The sequence below is a fragment of the Pipistrellus hanaki genome (genome assembly GCF_964339955.1).
Source record: "Pipistrellus hanaki genome assembly, chromosome: 20".
Classification (NCBI taxonomy): domain Eukaryota; kingdom Metazoa; phylum Chordata; class Mammalia; order Chiroptera; family Vespertilionidae; genus Pipistrellus; species Pipistrellus hanaki.
Window position 1 is genome coordinate 3,247,219 of NC_140522.1, and position 9,629 is coordinate 3,256,847.

Here is a 9,629-nt window from a genome sequence, read left to right on the forward strand (position 1 = left end):
TTGATCCCTGGTGGGGGCATGTACACGAGGTGGCCCATCAGGGTGTGTGTGTGTGTGTGTGTGTGTGTGTGTGTGTGTGTGTTTGTGTGTGTTCCTCTCAAATCAATTAATAAACTTTTAAAATGCAAATACTCCAGGGATGGGCAACATCCTAAAGGGGAGCAGCATATGCCACCCCAGACCTAGCCGGTTTGGCTTACTGGATAGAGCATCGGCCTGGAAACGGAAGGGTCCCGGGTTCGATTCCGGTCAAGGGCATGTACCTTGATTGCAGGGCACATCCCCAGGTGGAGGTGTGCATGAGGTGGCTGATCGATGCTTCTCTCTCATCGATGTTCCTCTCTTTCCCTCTCCCTTCCTCTCTGTTAAAAAAAAAAAATCAATAAAATATATTTTTAAAAACCACAAGAATATGCCACCCCCAAAATGTGCCGCTTTGGCATAGGCTTATTTTGAGCCGAAGGCAATCAAGACCCAGCCCAAGTAGGGAAAACCGGGGCCGCCCCTTTAACTGCCTGAAAGATTTCCGATAGGGAGCCTGCGCCAGGAAGAGCACCATTGCCACAGATAAGCGTTTTATCTGAGAGGCTCCCGTGCCTGGCCGGGCAAACATCTGCTGCACCAGTATCTGCTCTCCTTGTCTTCCTATCAACTGGCCTGCTCCCCAGGAGACGCCCCGAGCCCCTAATCCATTCCTCAGCTCGGTTCTTTGGCTGACTGCCTTTGGGGGCCCGTTTTTCCTAAAACCCCAATCCATCTGAAATTAAATTTGTTTTTTTTTTAATCAAATTTAATCCTGATCATCTGTCTTATGTATGTATATGTGTTATGTATACTATTTATATAATTTATGTATTTCAGAGAGGAAGGGAGAGGGAGAGAGAGAGAAACATCAGTCATGAGAGAGTCTGAGCAAGCTCCCGGGAGCTCAGGGCTGCCCGGAGCCCGCCTGCTGATCCCCTTTCCCCCGTGGGTTCAGCCGGGCACCGAGCCTGCCCACCCCCGCCGCCATGCTCTCAGCTGGCACCGGGAAGCCTCAGAAACCCGTGAACCTGCTGAAACCGGTGTGGCTCAATGGATAGAGCGTCTGGCTGTGGACTGAAAGGTCCCAGGTTTGATTCCGGTCAAGAGCATGCATGTACCTTGGTTGCGGGCACATCCCCGGTAGGAGGTGTGCAAGAGGCAGCTGATCGATGTTTCTCTCTCATCAACATTTCTAGCTCTGTATCCCTCTCCCTTCCTCTCTGTGGAAAATAAATAAAATAAAATAAAAACAAACACGTGAACCCGCCCACACGGGTGTTACCTTCTCCAGGAGCGCCGGGAGACCCTCGCCCTCCTCAGTCCCTCTGCAGGGATGCTCACGGCCACATCCCCTGGTTCCTGCAGGGAAACGGGCCTCCGGGCCCTGGACCGCTCGCCTGCGGTTCGATCCTGGCTTCTGTTCAGCTGAGTTCGGGCAGGATCCCCGTCCCCGCGTCAGAGGACACGCACAGTTGAGTCCCACCACCGGACCCCCCCTCCGATGGCAAGGCAGATCCCCCGAACGCCCTGAGGTCCCCCCAGGAGGATGCAGGAGCAGATGGCGAAGGCGGTAGCGTCCTGCACCCCAAGGGCCTCGGGAGCTCCCCCACAAGAGGATGCTCCCCGCGCTCCGGCTCCACCGCTGCTCTCCTCCAAGCCAGATGGACCCTGGAGACGGCTCCCCCGAAGCCCAAGCTGCCTCTGTCATGCGGGGACGGGGCTTGGGAATCTGTGTGACCAGGAAGGCGAGTGGCCGTCCCTCCCTCCCTCCCTCCCTCCCTCCGGCTCCCTGGCGGGTGGCCACGCTTGGGTCACATGGGGAATTTGGCAAAGCCGGGCCGATCCCTCTGCTGCAGTCGGGGTTTCCAGTCAGTGATTTCGAGGTGATTCCTGTGAGTCATGAAGCCCTGATTCTCCCGCAGAGGGGGAGGGGCACGTCGGTCCCCGTGAGGATCAGCGGTACTTTTTTTAATTATTATTATTATTATTAATTATTATTATTATTATTCATTTCAGCCCTCACCGGTGTGGCTCAGTGGATAAGAGCATCGGCCTGAGAACTGAGGGGTCCCGGGTTCAGTTCCGGTTAAGGGTACATGCCAGGGTTGTGGGCTCCATCCCCAGTGGGGTGGGGTGTGCAGGAGGCAGCCGATCCACGATTCTCTCTCAGCATTGATGTTTTGATTTCTATCTCTCTCTACCTCTCCCTTCTTCTCTGAAATTAATTAAAAATTTTTTTTTTAAAGATGTATTTATTTCAGAGAGGAAGGGAGAGGGAGGGAGAGATAGAGATATCCATGATGAGACAGAATCATGCATCAGCCCTCCACGCCCCTCCTCCGCACCCTCCTGTCGTTGCCCACTTGAGCTGGGAAACCACATCCTTAGGGGCCATCCCTGCTCCACCTCTATCTTCCTCCTGAGTCCTTCCACCGCGCTCATTACCATGAGCGATCCAATCGCGTGGTTCTTGGCTTCCTTTGGTATTTTCTGTCTTCCTGCCTCCCGGAGGCTCATGGGAACAGAGACAAGGCTCCTTTGGATTCGTTGCTCTATCCCCAGAACCTCCTCCTTCGTAGATGCTCAACAAAAAACGGGTTGAATAAGCGAATAACCACTTATTTCACGTTTCCTCTGGTTTGGTGGCTTGTGATCTGTCCCTCTGGGCAACTCTCCTCCTCCTCCTCCTCTTCCTCCTTACCCTCCTTCTCTTTCTCCTCCTTCCCTTCTTCTTCTTCTTCTTCTTCTTCTTCTTCTTCTTCTTCTTCTTCTTCTTCTTTTTAATATTTTATTTTATTTCCACAGAGAGAAAGGGAGAGGGATAGAGAGTTAGAAACATCAATGAGAGAGAAACATCGACCAGCTGCCTCCTGCACACCCCCCACTGGGGATGTGCCCGCAACCAAGGTACATGCCCTTGACCGGAATCGAACCTGGGACCTTTCAGTCTGCAGGCCAACGCTCTATCCACTGAGCCACACTGGTTTTGGCCTCCTCTTTTTCTTTTAAAAAATACATTTTTACTGATCTCAGACAAGGAAGAGGGAGCGAGAAATAGAAACATCAACGATGAGAGAGAATCACCCATCTGCTGCCTCCTGCACGCCCCACACTGGGGATCGAGCCCACAACCCAGGCACATGCCGTGGCTGGGAATGGAACCGTGACCTCCTGGTTCCTAGGTCGACGCTCAACCCCTGAGCCACACCAGCCGGGTTTATTTTTTGGAGAGCAGAGTGAACAGAGGACAGATTCCAGTCAACAGGCCCAGGCTCTGGTCCTAATGTGCTGGGACTCACCAGCTCTGAGACTCGAGCAAACCCTGCCACAGGTCAGGGGCTCATTTCGCTCATCGGCCAGGACAGGGCCGGAGCGAACGGTCTGGTGTTCCTTTGGGGGTGACATCTTGGTTTCTCCACCAGCATGTCCCGTCCCTCCTCCCCTGCACACGCTCAGTGAAGCCACAAAGCCCCTGCCGGGAGTTCGTTCTTGGCCTTCGGAGGCCAGTTCATTTATTATTTATTCTCGGAAAAGAACCCTCTCTCCTCTTCCAGGCTGAGCGGGGGTCATCTTAAATCAGACACTCTGCTGGTAGCGCTGGAAAACTAATTAGCCACGGGCCACGTGGAGGAGAGTCATCCTGGTTTGCAAATTCTGTTATTGTGCAAAAGTACTGTTATTCTTTTTTAAATATATGATTTATTGATTTTTCACAGAGAGGGATAGAGAGTTAGAAACATCGATGAGAGAGAATCATCGATCAGCTGCCTGTTGTACACACACCCACTGCTGGTACATGCCCTTGACCAGAATCGAACCCAGGACCTTTCAGCCTACGGGCCGACGCTCTATCCACTGAGCCAAACCGGTTTCTGCCAAAAGTATTATTATTATTATAACTATGTTTTTATTGGTGTCAGAGAGGAAGGGAGAGGGGAAGAGAGAGAGAGACATCCGTGGTGAGAGAGCATCATGGATCGGCTGCCTCCTGCACGCTCCCCCCCCCCCCCGCCCCCACTGGGCATGGAGCCTGCAACCCAGGCATGTGCCTTCACTGGGAATCGAACCCCGACCTCCTGGCTCAGTGGTCGGCAAGCTCATGAGTCCACAGAGCCAAATGTCAACAGGACAACGATGGACATTTCTTTGGAGAGCCACATTTTTTTTTAAAACTTCAACTTCTTCTAACGCCACTTCTTCAACCTAGACTCGCCCAGGCCGTGATATTTTGTGGGAGAGCCACACGCAAGGGGCCCAAGAGCCGCCTGGGGCTTGCCGCCACTGTCCCGGTTCATAGGTCAACAACGTGCAACCACTGAGCCACACCAGCCGGGCCGTGAAATGGCATTGGAGTGGCTCACGATGAGCGCTGACGCTCGCTAATCCTGGAGACGCTCCCTGGGAGCCAGGCCCGGAGCCTGAAAGAGGAGCTGGAAATTCGACCTCCGGTCTTTGGCGGAGGATCTGAGGGCCCCCGCCCGCGGGAGGGAGGGAGTCAGGGCTGTTTCCGATGACGTGCTCACCCCAAATGCCAGCGGCGATGCTGGTGTGATATTCCGTGGCCCTCGGGCGACCTTTGTGATCGAACGGAACGTGTCACAGCTGTGCGGCTCTGATGGGTGGGAACCACAGCACCAACCCCTACCCCCATCTCCACCCCCAAACCCCAGCCCAGTGCACTGTGGTCTCAGCGCAATTCTGTGAATGCTGCTCGTGGTACCCGGAGCGCCGCCTCGGCATCTCTCTGCTTTCCGCACCGCAGATGCCAGGAACACTCAGGACACGTATTGATTATTATTGCCCGGCCCCGGCGGTGTGGCTCAATGGTTAGGGTTCCGTTCCCAGTCAGGGCACACACCTGGGTTGTGGGCTCCATCCCCAGTGTGGGGGACCTGCAAGGGGCAGCCCATCCATGATTCTCTCTCATCATGGATGTTTCTATCTCTCTGTCCCTCTCCCTTCCTCTCTGCAAGCAATAAAAATACACACGGAGTAGCCAGATGATGATGACAATCTCTGAACACATACTCATCTGGCCACCCCGTGTGCTTCTCTTTTTTGTTTGTTTGTTTGTTTTGTTTTTGGTTTTTATGTTGTTGTTGTTTTTAATATATTTTATTGATTTTTTCAGAGAGGAAGGGAGAGAGATAGAGAGCTAGAAACGTCGATGAGAGAGAAACATCGACCAGCTGCCTCTTGCACATGCCCTACTGGGGCGTGTCCGCAACCAAGGTACATGCCCTTGACCGGAATCGAACCTGGAACCTTTCAGTCCGCAGACTGACGCTCTACCGCTGAGCCAAACCGGTTTCGGTTCCGTGGACTTCTCTGGAGCACCTCATTTATTTGAAGCCAAAGATACTATACATCGTGCGCCTGATCGGCGTTCCCCTTGGCCCTGGCTGACAGAGAGCTCAGGGCAACGAGGTGGCTGATCTCCAGCAAAAGCAGAGAATCCTTCTGGTGCCCATTGGAGATACAGATACGCTGAGGGGCCGGATGATGATGCGTCCAGAGATCATCATCATTGGGCCACTCACTGTATTTTTAAAAAATAAAATAAAATAGCCCTGACCGGTTTGGCTCAGTGGATAGAGCATCAGCCTTCGGACTCAGTGGTCCCGGGTTCGATTCCGGTCAAGGGCATGGACCTTAGTTGCAGGCACGTCCCCAGTGTGGGGCGGTGCAGGAGGCGGCTGATGGATGTTTCTCTCTCATCCATGTTTCTGACTCTATTCCTCTCTGTAAAAACATCAATAAAAATACATTAAAAAAATAATAAAATGAAATAAAATGGGGAGAAGACTAGAATGTGCCTCGCAGGGCTGCAGCAGGCCGGTGCCTAACCACTGAACTACCCCAGCCAGGGGGCCTTCTGGGGCCAGCACCGGGGCCACCCGTGGCAGGCGCCCCCCCCTCTGCCCGGTTCCCCCGGGGAAGCCCCTGAGCCGAGGCTCAGGCTCTGATGTGGTGGCTCGGAGCGGAGTCTCGGCCACAGGAAGTCAGTCAGTCAGGGGGCTGGCGCGGCGCCCAGGAGAGGCCCGGGGGCGCCCAGCAGGCCTCGCTGGGGAGACTGGCGATGCCAACAAAAGCGGGGCCGCGGGCTCAGTCAGCCGGTGCTCTGATGAAGAAGCACGAGTGGCCGCACCCCAACCCGTGATGGAGGCAGGAAGGCCGGCCCCGGAGGCAAGCAATGGGTGTGTGTGTGTGTCTCTTATACGGATGTTTCCGGAATCCGCACAGGCCGTTCCGGGGGGATTCGAATTTCACGGAGAACAGAGATGCTCAGGGGTCCAAGCTCCTGGCAATGCTGCCTTTAAAATATACATTATATATATAATATATAATGCTGCGTTTAATATATATATATATATATATATATATATATATATATATATATATATATATTTTATAGATATACAAAATACCACGTGGCATTAGGAGTTTAAGTTTAAAAAATGTGGCTCTCCAAAGAGAGAATATGCCGAAGCCGGTTTGGCTCAGTGGATAGAGCGTCGGCCTGCGGACTGAAAGGTCCCAGGTTGGATTCCGGTCAAGGGCATGTACATTGGTTTCGGGCACATCCCCGGTAGGGGGTGTGCAAGAGGCAGCTGGTTGATGTTTCTCTCTCATCATTGTTTCTAGCTCTCTATCCCTCTCCCTTCCTCTCTGTAAAAATCAATAAAATATATTAAAAAACAAAAAACAAAGAGAGAATATAATGCTCTATCCACTGAGCCAAACCGGTTTCGGGTATATATATGTGTGTGTGTGTGTGTGTGTGTGTGTGTGTGTGTGTGTATATATATATATATATATATATATATATATATATATATATATATATATAGTTTTGGTTTCCCACAGAGAGGAAGGGAGAGGGACAGAGAGCTAGAAACATCGATGAGAGAGAAACATCGACCAGCTGCCTCCTGCACACCCCCTATGGGGGATGTGCCTGCCACCAAGGTCCATGCCCTTGGCCGGAATCGAACCCGGGACCCTTCAGTCCGCAGGCCGACGCTCTATCCACTGAGCCAAAGCGGTTAATCTGCTCTCTCCAAAGCAGGTGCCCAGGGAAGGCATCCAAAGCGGAGAGGCGCTCGGTTTACCAGCAAACAAGCCCCTGGCATCCTGTCGCTGGCGTAATGAGATCCGGAGAAAGGGCCGGAGCCAAGGTCCCTGCGGGCCGGTGTCTGACAATCCCGTTACAGGGACGCGGGATCAGATTCCGCAGCCCGTCCGTCCGAGACTCCACTCTGCTGTCAATCAACCGGAGAGCAAGCACAGCCGGAGGGGTATGGCCATCCGTCCGTCCGTCCGTCTGTCCGGCCGGCCGGCAGGGTGCAGCTCACCGCCTTCGCGGTGCTTCTGAGGTTTCCTATGTGTCCTGGGCCGGAGGTCGAAGGCCTCCTGCCTGCTTTTTATTTTATTTTATTATTATTATTATCTTAAATATTTTATTGACTTTTTACAGAGAGGAAGAGAGGGGGATAGAGAGTTAGAAACATCGACCAGCTGCCTCCTGCACACCCCCACCGGGCCAACGCTCTACCACGGAGCCACACCGGTTTTGGCCTATTTTAAATATATTTTTTTAAAATATATTTTCGGTTGATTTCAGAGAAGACAGGAGAGGGAGGGAGAGATAGAAACATCCATGATGAGAGAGAATCATCCACCCGCTGCCCCCTGCACGGCCCCCACTGGGAATCGAGCCCACAATCCGGGCATGTGCCCTGACCCTCCCCGGGCATTGCACCCTGACCTCTTGGTTCAGAGGTCAATCCCACTAGCCCTTGTGGGGTCCTCGCTCCGTGCACACCTCTGGCCTGAGAGAGGGGAGGGGTGCACTGGAGAAACCCGCCCCCCGGGGAGGGCGTGGCATGTTTAGAAACCGCTGGGGACACGTGGGGGAGGATCCAGACATCTCTGGCGCCCCGCAGTATCTCCCCAGCATCATGTGCCTCCTGCGTGACTCACTCGGTTATCACTTATGTAACGTGTCAGCCCCGAGCACATCGTCGGAGCCGGTCACACGGAACCGATCAGACAGGCCCGGCGAGAGGCGTCCTGCAGGCGCCGCCTGGTCCCCACGGGGGACACGGCCCCAGGCGGCTGCAGCCACACGTGGCCCTTCCCCGTGTGCACCTGGCCCGGCCGGTGTGGCTCAGTGGTGGAGTGCCGCCCGCAACCCAGGCGTGAGCCCTGACCGGGAATCGAACCTCGACCTCCTGGTGCATAGGTGGATGCTCACCCGCTGAGCCACACCGGCCGGGCCCCGGGGCCCCTTCTTCGGTGGGCGCCCCACCCGCAGCCAAGGTCGTCCTGCTTCCCGAGGGCGGCCGGCGGTTGCGATTGCGTCAGGGAGGCCTGCCCAGTTCCTGCCGGGGGGCCTGTGGGGAAACGTCCATCCCGAAGGAAAACGCCTCTCGGAGGCCACGGCCACGGTTGCCACATCCCTGGAGCCACAAACAGCCCCGAGCTGCGGACGGACAAGCTCCGCCAGCGAGAAAGTCTCTTTAAAAAAATGGGGCCTCTGACCTCAGCTGCTCAGGGGCTGAGCGTCGAGCTAGGAACCAGCAGGTCACGGTTCGATTCCTGGTCAGGGCACAGGCCCGGTTGCAGGCTGGATCCCCAGTGTGGGGCGTGCAGGAGGCAGCCGATCCGTGATATTCTCTCATCATGGAGGTTTCTTTTTTATTTTTATTATTATTATTTTAAATATATATTTTGTTGATTTTCCACACAGAGGAAGGGAGAGGGACAGAGAGTTAGAAACATCCGATGAGAGAGAAACACCGATCAGCTGCCTCCTGCACACCCCCCACTGGGGATGTGCCTGCAAACAAGGTCCATGCCCTTGACCGGAATCGAACCTGGGACCTTTCAGTCCCACAGATCGATGCTCTATCCACTGAGCCAAACTGGTTTCGGCTCTTTTTTATTTTTATTATTTATTTATTTATATTTTATTGATGTTTTTACAGAGAGGAAGGGAGAGGGATAGAGAGTTAGAAACATCGATCAGCTGCCTCCTGTACACCCCCCACTGGGGATGTGCCCGCAACCAAGGTCCATGCCCTTGACCGGAATCGAACCTGGGACCTTTGAGTCCGCAGACTGACGCTCTACCCACTGAGCCACATCGGTTAGGGCATCATCATCATGGATGTTTCTATCTCCCTCTTCCTCTTCTTCCCTCTCTGAAATCAGTTAAAGAGGCCATTTCAGGGCCGTGTGAGGAGTGCCCGTGAGGACAGGGTGGGTGAGTGGGGGTGGGGGTGGCTGTGGGTGGGGTAGGGTGATGGCAGAGGAAGCAGAGTCTGAGTGAGGGTCGCCCCTATTCTGTGGTCTCCAGGGGCCCCCACAGCAGCCCCTGGGAGTGGCCCACGTCCCCCTGGGCCTTTGCAGGAGAACCCAGGAGCACTCCACCCCCAAAGGCAACGGGAAGGCGGCCCTGCCCCCAACCCACCCCACCCCACTCCCCCAGGCACAGCCACAGCTTCCTCTTCGCCACTTTCACTGGTGCCTCCATCCCCAAACAGGAAGTGCTGCAGAGCCCGTGGGTGGGGCCTCGGGGGACCTGCAGGCCCCAGGGACCG

General features: G+C 54.4%; 1 protein-coding gene across 4 annotated transcripts in view; it reads right to left on the reverse strand.

Moving 5' to 3' along the window:
• LYST (lysosomal trafficking regulator) overlaps positions 1–1,506 on the reverse strand; it is a 64,033-nt gene extending 62,527 nt beyond the window's left edge. For 2 of the 4 annotated variants that reach the window (XM_084868645.1, XM_084868644.1), the window contains exon 1: positions 1,307–1,498. The gene's annotated coding sequence lies outside the window, so the exon portion shown is untranslated. Of the gene's footprint in view, positions 1–1,306 lie in introns of all 4 variants that reach the window. The other 2 variants (XR_014793579.1, XM_084868646.1) reach the window with 2 other exon arrangements.
• Between the last annotated feature and the right edge of the window lie 8,123 nt (positions 1,507–9,629).